At 39.6% G+C, this 15,623-nt stretch overlaps 1 long non-coding RNA gene across 1 annotated transcript in view; it reads left to right on the plus strand.

Annotated features, from left to right (window-relative positions):
• LOC121030527 (uncharacterized) overlaps positions 1-14,228 on the plus strand; it is a 20,112-nt gene extending 5,884 nt beyond the window's left edge. Inside the window, exons 2-3 of the long non-coding RNA XR_005790277.1 lie at positions 11,251-11,433; positions 12,750-14,228. This is a non-coding gene — a long non-coding RNA (uncharacterized LOC121030527). The remainder of the gene's footprint in view (positions 1-11,250; positions 11,434-12,749) is intronic.
• Positions 14,229-15,623: the final 1,395 nt, after the last annotated feature.

Raw genomic sequence — 15,623 nt, forward strand, 5'->3', positions numbered from 1 at the left:
CTTTCTTTCTTTCTTTCTTTCTTTCTTTCTTTCTTTCTTTCTTTCTTCTTTCTTTCTTTCTTTCTTTCTTTCTTTCTTTCTTTCTCTTTCTTTCTTTCATTAAACATATGTGTTCTGAGTGCCTACTATAGGTCAGGTACCTGAATAATCCTACCCTTTGAGCAAGTGTGGAAATCATTCTATCAAACATGAAAAGAATGTTAAGGCTGGAGATAGAATATGACCTGGAAATTTGGGGTGTAACTTTAATCATCAACTTCTCTCCTAGCCCCTTCTCCCTCTCCCTTCCACAAATGCTACTAGTCAGGTGTATAATGTAGGCAATGCATCTAAGAAATGAACTCTTCTCCTGAGTCATCCACCACTCAGCCACGAGTTGGAAGATAGAATTGGGAGAGAGGAATTCTACTGTCAGGTTATAGAAGCATAATCTCGGAGCATTTTGGCCACATCCACAGTCAATATTTACAGGCTTTGTTAAGTTCCTTGTGTCCATAACAAATTCATGGGCCATATAACCTCTTGGGCCCCTGAGAAAGACACTATAGTATTTTTCTAATCACTTGGCCATGCAGTTGACATTAATATAGCAATTTCCATGATCTGTTTAAGGCCCTTGACTCCCATCATCTTAATATAAGCCTGTGAAATAGGCAAGATTGACCCAGATGCCCATGTGGCTGCACTGGTGGTACCCATAGGCTAGGTGTCCTCACCTAGACTTACTGAAATGATGGGATGATTGGGCAGAAAAGTAGCAAGACACTTCTTTACCCTGATGGGCCCCCTGTCAGGGCTGCTTCTTATGTGGGTAATGCAAAAGGCCATGTGAATCCTTCCAGCTCCTTTATGTATTCACCAACCCAGCAGCACTGGCATTCATTTTGCATGAAGCAGATCAATGCAAACTCCTGTGGGAGAAGAGAGCAGGGGACTTTACATCCCATCTGAGATTTAAGGCCCTTATGGCAGGGGTGGCACTGGGTAGAATATCCTAGTACAAGGGACAGTTATGTGCAAAGGCATCCTTGCAGGGAAGCACATAACATACTTGCAAATGAAAAGTGATATGTTTTGGTTGGAGTGTAGTGGGTGTGCGAAGGATCAATGAGAAGAGAGGCTGGAAATGGAGATTTGGGCCAGATTATAGCAGGCTTTGAATTTTAAAGCTAAGAGTTTAGGCTTTATTTTATGGGCAATAAGGACCCATTGAGCTGAGTGTGTTATAATCAAAGCTGCACTACACCAAAATTACTTTGGCATCAGCTTGAAAGATAAGCAGCAGTGTGGACTAGAGACTCAGACCAAATTTGTGTGCTAGACCGGTCATGTATTAGCTGAGTGAACTGGGGTGGAAGGTCACCAAATCTTTCCTCACCCATTTCCTCATTTGTAAAATGGGTATGGCAGTACTTTTCCTGCAGGGCTCTGATATGGATTTGACATCCTGGATTTATTTATTATTTTTAAAATGTTTATTTATTTATTTTTGAGCAAGAGGGAGCACAAGAGAAAGAGAGACAGAGAGGGAGACACAGAATCTGGAGCAGGCTCTGACAGTAGGACTTGAACCCACCAACTCTGAGATTATGACCTGAGCTGAAGTCAAATGCTTAACTGACTGAGCCACCCAGCTGCCCCAAATACTGCATTTAAAAGACCAGTGCCAAGCTTGACATATACAGGCACTCAGGACTCATTCACTGAAAAAAGAAAGGCAACATTGGAGGTAGATTTCTCAATAATTTGTGTGAAAACCAGGAGGGCTTGGAGACAAAGAGAGAATATGAAACATAAGGTAAAAAAAAAAAAAAAGAGTCTCTAAGTCTTAAAAAATGCGGTAAAGGAAAAATAAAGGATAACTAATAGGTTGAAAATGGGTGACAGCAAGGACGGAGATGCCATATCAGTGGCACGAGTAGTGAAGAAGGAAGATATTTGGTCATTTCAATAAAAATTACACATCATATAGAATTTAGTTCTTCAGCAAGTTATTTTTGGTAACAATATCATTTATCTTGGTAGACAAGGAATAAATGATGACTGTCATTCATGGTAGGTACTACATTAGGTATTATATGTCATCCCTATTTTAAAAATTAGAAACTGAGATACAGAAAAACTAAGTAAATTGCCTGAGGTCCCATAACTACTAAGTAGCTGAACCAGGCATTAATTCCAGGCACTCTGGCTCCAGAATCAGGGAGCATAATCTCTATATTATACTGAAAGGGACTAACATCCTAGAAGAATTTCTAGATAATTCAGCTCTGCTAAAGGACTGGTCAGGTGGGGCTAGTCTATTGTGGAGAATCATGAACACGTAGAATGTTAACAACATCTTACAAATTTTAGTCAACAAATTAAGATGTTTATCTTAATTTTCTTTAAATTGATTTAAATCCATGAAGCCCCTATTCTACCATGGGTTCTAGCTAACATTAAAATGTCAGGGAGTTCCTCCAGGAATCAGTCATAAATCCATATTCCATTTTACTGAGGTTCCGTTTGTATCAGCTTATACAGGTACCTGTGGGTCTCGTGACTCTGCAGATCCCAGGGTTTCTAGAGGTGGGAGAAAGCTGGAGATTGTGGGAGTCCAAACTTCATGTCCAGTATCTTTAGTTGGTCACATCCCTGCTATAATGTGTTGACCCCTCCATAGGACTATGCCACAAATTGTGCCTGGTACACCTACTCCCCCCAGTTCAGGGAAGTCTCTCCTTCTTCCTTATTTACTACTGCATTTGGAGAAATTATCCTCATTCTCCTTTGTTATCATGAGGCCAAAGATATTTTTTCAATGAGGTTTGGTTTTTACAAATAAGAAAAAAATGCCTCCATGTTTCAAACTGCAAAAATACAGCTGAGGGCAACATATAAATGAGTGAAGACTTTGATTCAGTAACTCAAAGCCCTCCTACAAAGCAAAACCCAAACCCAGATGGCTTCATTAATGAAGTGTACCATTTGTAAGATTTGGTGTTGGGTGCCTGGGTAGCTCAGTCGGCTAAGCGTCTGACTGTGGCTCAGGTCATGATCTCATGGTTTGTGAGTTCAAGCCCTGCATCGGGTTCTGTGCTGACAGCTCAGAATCTGGGAACTGCTTCAGATTCTGTGTCTCTCTCTCTCTTTCTGACACCTGCCCCGCTTGAGCTCTCTCTCTCTCTCTCTAACATTAAAAAATAAATTAAAAAAAAAGAAAGGGTATACCATGAAAAAGTGAGAGTTATCCCAGGAATACAAGGATGGTTGTATTTCTGCAATTAAAGTAATAGAATACACAATGTCAACAGAATAAAGGACAAAACTACACGATCATCTCAACAGATGCAGAAAAAGGATTTGACAAAATCCAACATTTTGTCATGATAATAACACTAAATAAACTGGGAATTGAAGGGATCTTCCTCAACTTGATAAAGGACATCTATGAAAAAACCTATTAGCTAACATCATTTTTAATGATGAAAGACTGAATGCTTTCCTCCTAATATGAAAACAAAGATGTTACTCTTGCGACTGATATTAAACATTTTACTGGAGGTTCTAGCCAGGGAAATTGGGCAAGAAAAAGAAATAAAAGACAACCTGATTGGAAAAGAAAAATTAAAACTATATTTGCAGCAGCCATGGTCATATATATAGAAAATCCTGAATAATCCATTAAAACTTTAGAGCAAATGAAGAGTTCAGCAAGGTACAGCGTACAAGATCAAAATACAAAATTCAATTATATTTCTATACGCTAACAATGAACAATCTGAAAACAAAACTAAGAAAACAATTTAATGAAAAATAATACTTAGGGATAAATTTATCAAATAAAGTACAAAATTTATACTCTTAAAACTAAAAAAAAATGTTGAAAGAAATTAAAGATGATGTTTTTCAACTTTGCTTATCTTGAGAGAGAGAGAGAGTGTGTGTGTGAGCGAGGGGAGGGGGGGGAGCAGAGACAGGAAGAGAAAATCCCAAACAGGCTCCTTTGACACTGTGGAGCCGAATGTAGGGCTCAATCCCACAGACTGTGAGATCATGGCCTGAGCCAAATCTAAGAGTTGAACACTCAAGTGACTGAGCCACCTAGGCTCCCCAAAGATGATTTAAATTAATGGAAATATGTTTTTCCATTTCTTTATGATTTCTTCAATTTCCTTCATAAGCTTTCTATAGTTTTCAGCATACAGATGTTTTACATCTTTGGTTAGGTTTATTCCTAGGTATTTTATGCTTCTTGGTGCAATTGTGAATGGGATCAGTTTCTTTGTCTTTCTGTTGCTTCATTATTAGTGTATAAGAATGCAACTGATTTCTGTACATTGATTTTGTATCCTGCGACTTTGCTGAATTCATGTATCAGTTCTAGCAGACTTTTGGTGGAGTCTATTGGGTTTTCCATGTATAATATCATGTCATCTGCAAAAAGTGAAAACTTGAAGAATAAATACTGTTAAAATGTCAATACTACCCAAAGCTATCTACACATTCAGTGCAATTCCAATAAAAATTGCACCAGCATTCTTCTCGAAGCTAGAACAAGCAATCCTAAAATTTGTATGGAACCACAAAAGGCCCCAAATAGCCAAAGTAATTTTGAAGAAGAAGACCAAAGCAGGAGGCATCACAATCCCAGACTTTAGCCTCTACTACAAAGCTGTCATCATCAAGACAGCATGGTATTGGCACAAAAACAGACACATAGACCAATGGAATAGAATAGAAACCCCAGAACTAGACCCACAAAAGTATGTCCAACTAATCTTTGACAAAGCAGGAAAGAATTTCCAATGGAAAAACGACAGTCTCTTTAACAAATGGTGCTGGGAGAACTGGACAGCAACATGTAGAAGATTGAAACTAGACCACTTTCTTACACCATCCACAAAATGGATAAAGGACCTGAATGTGAGACAGGAAACCATCAAAATCTTAGAGGAGAAAGCAGGAAAAAACCTCTCTGACCTCAGCCGCAGCAATTTCTTACTTGACACATCCCCAAAGGCAAGGGAATTAAAAGCAAAAATGAACTATTGGGACCTCATGAAGATAAAAATCTTCTGCACTGCAAAGGAAACAATCAACAAAGCTAAAAGGCAACCAACGGAATGGGAAAATATATTTGCAAATGACATATCGGACAAAGGGCTAGTATCCAAAATCTATAAAGAGCTCACCAAACTCCACACCCAAAAAACAAATAATACAGTGAAGAAATGGGCAGAAAACATGAATAGACACTTCTCTAAAGAAGACATCCAGATGGCCAACAGGCACATGAAAATATGCTCAACGTCGCTCCTCATCAGGGAAATACAAATCTAAATCACACTTGAGATACCACCTCATGCCAGTCAGAGTGGCTAAAATGAACAAATCAGGAGACTATAGATGCTGGAGAGGATGTGGAGAAATGGGAACCCTCTTGCACTGTTGGTGGGAACGCAAACTGGGGCAGCCACTGTGGAAAACAGTGTGGAAGTTCCTCAAAAAATTTAAAAAAGATCTACCCTATGACTCAGCAATAGCACTGCTAGGAATTCGCCCAAGGGAGACAGGAGTGCTGATGCATAGGGGCACTTGTACCCCAATGTTTATAGCAGCACTTTCAACAATAGCCAAATTATGGAAAGAGCCCAAATGTCCATCAATTGATGAATAGATAAAGAAATTTTGGTTTATATAAACAATGGAATACTATGTGGCAATGAGAAAGAATGAAATAATGGCCTTTTGTAGCAACGTGGATGGAACCGGAGAGTGTTATGCTAAGTGAAATAAGCCATACAGAGAAAGACAGATACCATATGTTTTCACTCTTAGGTGGATCCTGAGAAACTTAACAGAAGACCATGGGGGAGGGGAAGGAAAAAAAAAACAACAAAAAGGTTAGAGAGGGAGGGAGCCAAAACATAAGAGATTCTCAAAAACTGAGAATAAGCTGAGGGTTGATGGGAGGTGGGAGGGAGGGGAGGGTGGGTGATGGGTATTGAGGAGGGCACCTTTTGGGATGAGCACTGGGTGTTGTATGGAAACCAATTTGACAGTAAATTTCATATTTAAAAAAATAAATTAATGGAAAGATGTTTGATGTTATAGATAAGAATGTTTAATATTTTTATGATGGCAATATTTCCCAAATTGACCTATAGATTCAACACAATCTTTATCAAAATCTGAGTTGATTTTTCTGCAGAACATGACAAACTGTCCTAAAATTACTTTAAAGGACCCAGAATAGTTCAAAATAATCTTGGAAAAGAAGAAGAAAGTTGAAGGACTCACAATCCTATTTTAAAAACTTACTATAAAGCTGTAGAAGTCAAGACAGCTTGGTGCTGGTGTAAGGACAAACACAGATAAATGGAATCAAATTGAAAATCCATAAATAAACCTCCAAGAAAAGGGAGAGAGAAAAATACATAGAGCAAAATCCAAATTTCTATCTTGAGATAAATGCTTCAATATATCATCTGTCTATCCTGCTATCATATTTGTTTTCATGATTCCCTATGAAATCATTTTGGAATAAATATAATCAATTGGAATAAATATTTTCTGATTGAAGTTTGGCAATTGAATCTTTTGTCACCGCAGAGAAAAGAGTCACTATTTCTCTTTTTCACTCCACTACATTATTCCCTATCCACCTCCCTCGCCCCCAGCCCTGTGGCCAACCACCTGGTGAACTCTCTGGAAAGGGTAAACATTAGCTGATTTAAATACACACTGAGGTATAAACTATTCATATCCCAAATTTTCCTGAGGCTCAAAGGTCCTTGGAGGGTTAGTGAGCCAGAGTATTCCAAAAGCATTTCTGTGACCTCTGAATCCAGACCCAGCCAAGTTACCATGTCACCTAGGATTAGGATTCAGAGCAAGGCAGCTGACTTGGTAAGAGAAACTGCCTAAGCTCCAGTAATAAAACTATGGTTTGGTTGTTAGAGTTGCTATAAAGTAGCAGTTGTTTTAAAAATTGTGTTAAACTAGGAGAGTTGAGAGGATTCAGTTAAGATTTAGGAAGATGTGAGGAACATCCAGAGGCACCAAATTTGAGAGAGTATGATAAGGAAAAATATTCTTTTTTTCAGAAATTTTAAGTAGGAATGAGGCAGATTGCTGCTGTTTCAGAAGGGACGGGGAGGGGACTGAATGAAACCAATAATTAATCTTATAATATATGAGGCTGAAGGCAATTAAAGTAAAATGAATACTAGTGACTTGAGTTTGTTTTGGAATAGAGAACCTATTTAATAATGAGGCAACTGCCCAGACTGAAAAGAAATGTTTGGGGAGGGATGAAGAAAAGTTTATAAAGGCCAAATTTATTGAGCTCTTAAAATATGATCATGTTGGAGTGAATTTCAGAAGTTGTGATTATTAAAACTACTTACTACTTCATTTCTATCCTGCCAAACCCTGCCAGTGAAAGAACACACAACTCACACTATGGCAATGGAATTTAGAGAATCCACAAAACTTCATCAATTGTCACAAAAACACACTGAAACTAACAAAAATCTGTTTCGCCTACCTTTCAAATGTTAGTTTCATTTTGAAGAGTCTATAAACCATATATAGAGTTGTAATGAAAAGAAAAACTAGCCCAGGAACTTTTTCAAATGTTCTGAAGGTATTATGATGTTCGTCTCCAATACAGCTGTATTTTCAGCTGTGCCCCTCCCTCCCCATCCCAGTAGGCAGGCAAATTCAGATGACATGTGCTATGGAACTAGAAAATCTCAACGAAATCATAATTTAAACATCTAATTATGATTCTTAAAGAAAACTCAAATATATAAGCTTTTTCCTCTAAATTAAAAACTACAAGCAGATGAATTTTAGGTTTTGGATATCAATGTTAAATAGAATATACGAGATTGCTCATAAGAGATGGGGTGAGAGGGACAGGTGGCACAGGGAGGCAGCACCACTGGAAATACACTGATAAACAAAAGATTAAATAGAAGGAAATTGTCTACACATTTTTACAGGAGAAGGTTAATCTAAAACGACACCAGTCCCAAAAAGGTTAGCTGTCACATTCAACAGCAGGGGCATATAGTGGTCACTGGCTACCGAAAGGAAGAAGTGGGTAAATTTCTCCAGGTCACATACTTTCCAGAAGGATGAGCTCTTCGGTGTCTTTGGCTGGCCTGTGTTATGAAGGCGTCCCATTCTATGGAAGGTTTTGTTAACCTAGCTAGAAGCAGGTCCTGATTGGTCATGGGAGAATCCGGACTAAATGGTATACATTTCTGATGATGTAAAAGTAAATTAGAGAACAGGGCAAGTTATTACACCAGAGAACGGAGGGCAATGGGGAATAATAAAAATCAGGCTACTCTAATTTCCTTTGAACAACTAAATATATACAGGTCATTATTTCCTGTAATCCGCAGGCCTCCCAGTGCAAGTCCTGGCCCTGTGTTAAAGCCTCTGAGACAAAAACAACAAAATGCAGTGTGGAGAGAAATGAAAAACACTGTAATGCTATTTAAAGAATGGATTAAGTACAGTTTTCAGTTGCCAGCTTTCTTCTCATCTTGGAATGTTAAATTAGGGAAGCAGGAGGGAAATTCACCTTGTTTGAAAAATTCAGATGTCTCCCTACCAGCAGTTTCCATTCATATTTTCTGTAGTCTGTTCCTGTACATGGCTGGGGCAGCTGGGCTGCATTCTAACTTCTGTTTGCCAAAGCAGAATCATAAAGGGAATAGCAGTTTCTCCTTGAATGGGGTTTAGGCTATACTCAACATTATTTCTCTGGAGATTGATCTGAGTCCTTCATTTCAAGTCTGGGCCAAAAGTGGTCCCTTTTCCCAGATGGACACTATACCAGTTGCATAGGAGTGCGGAAGTCTCTTTTCCAGCCTTAGGTAGGTCTGTGCATCCTCCCTAATACAGGAGGGCTTGTAGGCAAACAAAAGCAGCTACTTACAGGCCCAGGGTATTTTGTGTGTTGGCAAGAGAATAGTTGAGAAACAATGAAGACTTTTTCCAGTGCTTTTGGCTCCATGGACCCCTGACGTCCAAATCACCTGATGTGCTTATTGTACATACTGATTCTTGGGCATCTAATCAATTTTGCTAAAGGATGGAACCCAGGAACTCTTTCAAATGGTCCCATTGATTCTTACAAACACTAAAGTTTGGAAATCACCGCTAGCCATTCTTTACCTTTTCACCAAACTTATCGAAAGGAACTGCTAGGGATGTTTTTGTTATCATATTTGTATCTGGAGACAGCTAGAACTAAATTCACTATGACTGTGCCCAGTTTCTTCTCTAGGCACTGTCATACTATGTTGAATAAGACTTCTTCCAATGGTATTAAATTCTTGTACTACTCAGCTTGTGACAGTCCTACTGCATTTCACGTGTCCTTATTGTTTCACCCACGGGACCATGCATAATCTATGAAGATTTGATCACATGGGGACTCTTAGCTCCCAGGCAGCTAGATGGGGACAGAGGATCTGAGTGATGGCAGAGAGTTCTTACTCTGGGAGGCTGGCCTGGAAACACCAAAGTCTCACCTGTTCCCAGCAAATCTATCCAGAAAGACTGGAGACTGTCCAGAGATGGCAAAGGTTGAGTTGAGACCCTGAAAGCTGGCAGTGTTGATCTGGGAGTTCAGCTTAAGGGATGGGGGCAGTAATAAAACAGAAAGGGGGCAGTTAGTTTGGTTAGGAAAATAACAGGATACAGCCATCTAATGTATTTCTAAACATGACTTTCTTCACTATCCAATATTTAGATAAATACAGAAGACGTCCCTTTTACCTGGGATAGTTCTCCTCAAGCTTCTTGTCCCAGTGCAATCATTAATTGCTTATGTGTTCCGTTTGGCTAAAAATGGTATGCAGATCCAGTAATATCTTGTCCTCCCGTTACCTTTGCTGGTCCTAAAAAGAGACCACATATCCAAGTTCTATAATTAAAAGATTAGTAAGCCCCTTTAAGGCTTTATCATTGCTTAGCCTTAGAACGAGTTTTAATAAGGTGAGAGAAATAACAGGTTCCATTGGCACTAGACATGGAGTGAGGGAGGAATGACAGCCAAGAGAATGGTGTAGGATACAAAGATTGAGGGCAGGTTTATGTCAGGCCATGTCTGGTGCTACAGAAAACCCTGTTACTTCTGATACTTTTTTTTTCTTTAAAAGAGAAGTTCTAGGGGCGCCTGGGTGGCTTGGTCAGTTAAGCATCCGACTTCGGCTCAGGTCATGATCTCACGGTCCGTGAGTTCAAGCCCTGCGTCGGGCTCTGTGCTGACAGCTCAGAGCCTGGAGCCTGCTTTGGATTCTGTGTCTCCCTCTCTCTCTGCCCCTCCCCTGTTCATGCTCTGTCTCTCTCTGTCTCAAAAATAAATAAACGTTAAAAAAATTTTTTTAAATAAAAAATAAAAAATAAAAGAGAAGTTCTATTTGTAATTCAGAGCATACAAAATATTTAAACATTATCTTTTTATCAAACCATTGAATACACTTATTTTTATAACTTTTCTCGACTGTTAAGTAATAATCTTGAATATTAAATACTAACATATTTGAAAATTACACCTTTACTCTGATTTGCCTAGATCTAATATTGCCAGCAAGCTTTTCCAGCTATTTTCCCCCAATCATCTTTGGTAATACTTTAAATATTACTATGACATATTAGAAAAAAAAAATCCCTACCTTTCCAGGAAATGCTGCTATTGTAGAATCATAGAAGATTGGACACCTCAGAGTGCCTGGGGGGCTCAGTTGGTTGGGCGTCCGACTTCGGCTCAGGTCATGACCTCGCGGTCCTGGGTTCGAGCCCCACATCGGGCTCTGTGCTGACAGCTCAGAGCCTGGAGCTTGCTTTGCATTACTGTGGCTCCCTCTCACTCTGTCCTTCCCCCACTCACTCTCTGTCTCTCTCTGTCTCTCAAAAATTAATACATGTTTAAAAAATTAAACAAAAAAAAAGAAAATTGGGCATCTCTCTTTAAAGAAGGTAATTGTCATAGGTTCAGTTAGGCCTGGGAGGCAGAAAAGGAAGTGAAACAAAATAGGGGGCTGATATTTAGTATGTTCAAGTTGGGGGAAAATAAGATACTTTCAATAGAACTGAGTTCTCTTGTCATTGCCAGAAAGTGTCTCTGAGAAAATAAACATATACACTCCCTTCCAAAAAAAAAAAAAAAAAAGTGAGAACAGGATTTTTCCCCCCTCTTAATTTGCTGTTTGTTTCTAAAAAAAATCCACCCCCACATAGGTCACTTGGAATTCATTTTGTCTACATCCTGGACTGCACGTAGGGAGACAAAAAAAAACCGCCTGGGATTGGAGAGGAGGAATGTGGCAGGGCATGGGAATCGCAGTGTCCTGGTGGTCACCGAGCATATTTTGGCTTGTCTTAAAACAAGCAAGCACCGTTGGACCTTTGGAATCCTAACAAGTGAGTCCCGCTATCACCCTACCTATCAGAGGCTGGCTGCCTGAGAAAAAGCGTGTGGGTTTGAGGCTGCAGCCGGAGGCGCTGGCTGGCTCTGTGTCAGCCCCTGCCTGATTTCTGACTTCCAGTACTGTTCCGCGACCTCTGCCCCTATCCGGTGTCCTGTTACAGTTCATTTCAATAATTAAACAGTTCGGGGATGGCAAGACTTGTGTGTTGTCAAGAGAAAATCAGGGCGATGGCTTTTTCTCAATACTGGAATCAGGAGTGCTTGGGTTTAATTATATTAGCCAGTGCCTGTTCATTAATTTTCCCAATCATAGGGAGGCATGCTTGCCGGGCGAGATTGGCAATGGGTTAAAGCGGTTATTAAGGCAGGGCATTTCAAAGGAAAGGGATCCGAACTCTGACAAAATCAGATGTCTGAAATTTCAATCAAGTGCCCTGGGTTCCAGTGGCAGCTTTACTCCTTGAAAGAAGACAGCTTCTCTCCCATCTGGAATCCCAAATCGCTCGGGGAGCGGGACTAAGCCATTGGATGCCAGCTCCAAATATGCCGATTTCTCAGTGCCAGAAAAATAAACTGCTCCCTTCAAACTCCAAGTAATTGGTTGATGCACCACTTCTGAAAAGTCTCTTACATCTTCACTGTTGCTCAGTGAAGCTTTTCCACCTCCCCACTTCAAGGAAAAAGAAAGGGGGGGGGGCAATATAATGTACTTAGTGAAACCAGCAAATTTGCCATTTTTGCTACTTTAGCTAAAGTAGCAAAAATGTTAATACTTCAACTTTTCGTTAGGGATGTCTTGGAAATTTTGCTTATTTTTTCCCCCTTTGGAGAGTTTAATGTGTACCTTAATGCCCCCTTTCATTATTGGCCTGGCCCTCTTCCCAGCTCTTCCCTGCTGACTCCGGACCTATCCTGGTTATTTTGTGGTGATGGCTGGCTCTTGGTCATTCAGACATGTTTGTGGCTTATAAGTGTATCAAATTAGATGCCTCAGTCTCCTAGGTCTCCTCCCCATACCCTGACAAAAGTGGTCTTGCTCACAAATTTCACTGGCCTCCCTAAACTATTTTTTTATCATCTATCTCTTTTGTGAGCCTAAGAAATGTCTAAGCGCTTATCTCTACTCATAATGAAAATGACCAAATCGTAATAGCTCAAAGGTGTCCTACCCACCCTTTTCATCCATGAGGATACAGCTTGACAATGAATAACCTTGATGTTTAAGCTAGCAAGCAGTCATGTTCATGATACTGTGGCAGCAGGGAATGAAGCAATGACTATAATAACCATACATTCTTCCCAATTTTAGGTGAAGAAATATTATTTCCTTCCTGACTCGCTGAAAATTCAAGTAGAGAAGACCGTGAAGAATCTGGGCAATATTTCTCATATTTAGTTCTGTAAGATTTTATTTAGTTGTGCTCTGACCCTGGGTACTCTTGAGAGCTAAGAGATATAGAAAATGTCTTTTGGAGTTTGAGAACCGGGGTTCAAAATCCTAATCCTGTCTCCTTTTATCCATAGGATTTGGGCAAGTTACTTAAGGTCTATCACCATTTTCTTATCTGTAAAATGGACTTAATAATAGTATCTACCTGAAAGCATTATTGGAAGGAGTAAATGAATACTTCATCTGTAGAACAGTGTCCGTCACAAGATAAGAAATTTCATTCTTATTATAGCCCCATCAGTTGATATGTATTACAGCATCTAGGACTCTGATATGTAAATTTTACTTAGACACTTTTATTCCTTTGTATGTTTTTAAGAGTAATGCCTTGAGACACTTTTCATCTCTGTGTTCTTAATGTAACATCACAGTGTTTCACTCAAAGTTACTCCATAAACATTTGTTAAATGGATGGCTGGCTGGCTGGCTGGATGGATGGACGGACAGATGGAAGTAGAAATATACAGCATCAGGGTTGGTCCTAAGCAATCATTTTCAAATCAGGACGTGTATATCTGGGGGTATCTCCTTTCTGTCATCCCCTTCAACTGTTTAGATATTGTTGCCTTTCTAAGTTTGGACATGCTCCAAGCCTTGTTTTTCCTCCTCTTTCTTATCACATTTTTCTTCTCTTCAGTTCTTCTAAGTGACTATCTAGTTTGATCAGTAAGTAAAAGGGGCTTTATGTGTCATGTCTTCAAGATAGCTTGTATATTTTATCAGATAATTTTTTTCTCACTGCTTCATTCCACAGAAGTGACTAATATGGGGATTTCAAGAGAGCTATTACAAAAAAATTTTTTTTTTTTGTAGGAGGCTTTTGGACTTAAAAAAAAAAAAAAAAAACCTATAAAACATCTGCCTCCTTTACCTGGGGCTAAAGCTGACCCTGAGCAATACTTTGTTCCAATAATATGAACAGCTACATAAACTCATTTTGCATGAAAAGGTAGGGGGTAAATATCGAAAGAAGGAGGCCATCAGGAAGCCCCTGTGGCATATGCTGAGTTACAGTCCAGCAATAAGATTAACACATGCACTTCAGCCTCTCTCCCCACCCCCAAGGGAAGAGAAGCCTGAGTGTCAACATGAAATATTCAAGTCTCATATTTTCCAGGTGTACAAGCCAAATCTCGCAATGATGTTGGCGACCTCTTAGAGTTGCAAAATAATGGAGAAATTTTCAAGTGAATGATTCTCTGGATCTCTTAAGAATATTCTTTCTTTCTACATGTTCTTTCAAACTTGGTATTTCCACAGTGGTGGAAGGTCAAAGTGGAATTCAGACAAGTGTCACATATTTTGCTGAGGCAACAGGTACGTAATGAAGGCTTTTTAAAACTGCACATACAATGGATGAAACAAGAATTGAATAAAAACTCTGAAGTTTAATATTCACTCCGTTGAGGCATTTTCAGGCAGGTTGGGTATATGTCATTAGCCGTTTTCCAGATGCCTGGATAATGGCTCTTGGTTACTAAAAGAATATTAGAAGCCCTGTTGAAAGGGTCCTCAAACTACAGAGGAAGGTGATATGGGGTGGGGGAGAGGGTACTGCTGGCATCGCCTTTTCCCTGTAAGCAATCCCCACTCATTGTGGGCGCCCCAAAAGAAGTTTGTGAAAGCCTAGAGGAGAAGGGAAGGGTGACCGGGAAGGACTGAAAGGGAAGGGAAAACTATCATAGGGGGTGCAAAAGGAAAAGTCACAGAGGCAAGAAGAAACCTCCAAGAATTGAATTCTATAGATGCAAAGGAGGGAAATATTGATTGGTGGCAGATAGTACTTGAATAAAGATGGAACAGAGTGAGGATATATTATTTCCCTAGTATACTGTGGGCAGAGTGGACCATAGTCTGTTACACCATCAACCTTCTAATATGGGTATTTTTGGTCCCCACTTCATAACAATTGAGTTAGGGCTAACTGAGGTAAAGCCACACGTTTCACGTCAGTGTTAAGTAAATCAGTTCAGGGTTCCACGGCACACTGTCTGGTTCCATCGAATTTTTTTTTTTTTTTCTGTACCTTCTGCACTTTTTTCTGGAACTTCTGCCTCACAGTGAGGCCTTTGATTTGGCTCTAACCTGTTTCTTAGTTTCCCAGGTAAAGGTGCAGACTCCAGAGGGAGTAACATGGTATGGCCAAGAGAAAGCTGTCATGGGAGTGGTAGATCCCTTACTTCTATTACAAGCCTGGTTACTAAGTAGCTGTGTGATCTTAACCGCTAGTCTATGTTCCTTTCTTCCTCATCTGTGAAATGAGGGAGTGGGGATGCGGTGTTGTCTTAAGGTAGCTTTTGGCTTCAATATTCTGTGGTTCAATTGAGTTAAATGAAAGTGAACGTAACCAGATGAAGGCTGGGCTTCTAGAAGTAATGCATTCATGTACTCCCTAGCAAGTACGGGTTATTGGAGTCACTGGGAGAAATGCTTTAAATTTATATTCCATTTAGAATATCTCTTAGTAGATGTGAAAGAAATTACATGAGAATGTCGAACAAATATGAAGTTCAGAAGACAGATATTTCAAAACTTTTTGGAAAGAAATCGAAGAGAAGAAAGAAGGGAAGTCGGTAGGAGAAAGGTTGAATCAAAATATCCCCCCGCCCCCCCTTTGGGGAAACAGCTGCATTACTGATGTTCCTTTCCTCATACCAGAATTGTGCACTTATTTCAGAATATGGAAGCACTTGTAACATTTTCCCTCATTCTTACTAGTTCCAAAGTGGATTA

This window comes from Herpailurus yagouaroundi, unplaced genomic scaffold (genome assembly GCF_014898765.1).
Source record: "Herpailurus yagouaroundi ecotype Mexico unplaced genomic scaffold, PumYag 140, whole genome shotgun sequence".
NCBI classification, from domain to species: domain Eukaryota; kingdom Metazoa; phylum Chordata; class Mammalia; order Carnivora; family Felidae; genus Herpailurus; species Herpailurus yagouaroundi.